Below are 1,492 nucleotides of genomic sequence, written 5' to 3'. Positions count from 1 at the left end.
GATGTGACAGAAGTTGGAATTCATGAATGTGATTGCCTTCGTGTAGATCTTGGAGTCCACGGGGATGTTCCTAGACCGGACGAATCTCAGCGCGGCTTTTGTGATCTGCTGATGCAACTCCTCTGGGGAGACCTCGGTGTCATACTCGACAGCACTGAGATAATGGTCGATGTCACCATAGGTGAGCGGGTTTGGGTACGCCGCGCCGAGGGTGAGGTTCTGTATGGAGGACTGCATCCTTCCTTTGATTCTCGCAAGCGCTTCAAGCCCGATATAGAAGCAATTCGAAATTGACTCAAATTCATGAACCTCCTATTACAGGTGGAGTGGGAGTACCCGGTGGTTATACATGAATATATAGTGCAGATAGGGGGTACATATGTGTTACGTGTTATGTTTCCCAGCACAAAATGTAATACGTGAGTACCCCTTAAATTAAGGCTTTAACTCCCGCCCGCGAGAGGCTCATGACTCTGTTTCTGTGGTTTTCATCGGAAGAGCTTAGTGGATAGTAGATGGGTGTTCATCTTTGTGGTAATACATGTTGACTCTCATTCGCGCTTTCTGCGGCTGGCGGCGTTGCAAAAGGTTGTCTTCTTGGAAATCAGAGGAAATGTGGAAAGCAGATGTATGAACAACAGTGTCATCGGTTCATTGATTCAATGCAGTGACTACGAGATTTTAAAAGTATCTTTAATGAATAACTCAAAATTTCTTTGGAATCCTCTTGAGAAGGGCTGCAATCAGCCTGTCTTTGTTCTCTAGTTCTAAAGCATGTTTCTGTTGCATCTTGTCGATTTCAGATTCATACTGAAGCTTTGTCTGCTTCACTTTGTCGAATGCTTGATGTTGGAACATCCTTCTTATCCAGGCTTCATATTCGACAACCTTCAAGTTATCAAAGTGATCATTTGACTCAATCTTGACACCAAAAAAATTCAACAAGCTGCGACACAGCATATCATGATCGGAATCTATAGAAGATTGCAACAAAAATGGAACGAGCTTCCTGATAGTAAACCGGTCAAGCATGTGAAAAAGTCTGATTACATACAGTCGCCATTGAACAGTCTCACGGTTGCTGTACTTGGGGCTCAATATTCGCCCACCGACTCCATTCCCACGGCTGAAAAACAAATTACATGTCCAATGTGCAAAAATGCAACTTCGAGCATAATCGAAATCCACAAATGGTTTGTATATCATAATGAGATCAGATTCGGGAGGGAAGAGAGGGGGGGGATATCCCCCGAGAGCCAAAGATACGGTGGGTTTCTTTACAGAGCAATGGAGGAGCGCCGTTCCAGATTAAGATGGGCATTGGGGCCTATCAGGTTTTCAAGGGTCCCACCCTTAACCAGAGAGGAGTGGAGAAGGAGTTCCCCGGGCTTATCTAAGTAGTTAGGGGGGAAAGGGGGGTGGTGGGGGTTATATGGGGTGGTGGGTCATTCCAGGTGGGGTGGGTGTACCCGGTGGTTATATATAAAGATAT

Source organism: Guillardia theta, assembly GCF_000315625.1.
Source record: "Guillardia theta CCMP2712 unplaced genomic scaffold GUITHscaffold_62, whole genome shotgun sequence".
Classification (NCBI taxonomy): domain Eukaryota; class Cryptophyceae; order Pyrenomonadales; family Geminigeraceae; genus Guillardia; species Guillardia theta.
The sequence above is the reverse complement of the archived record's forward strand: the minus strand, read 5'-3'. Positions refer to the sequence as shown.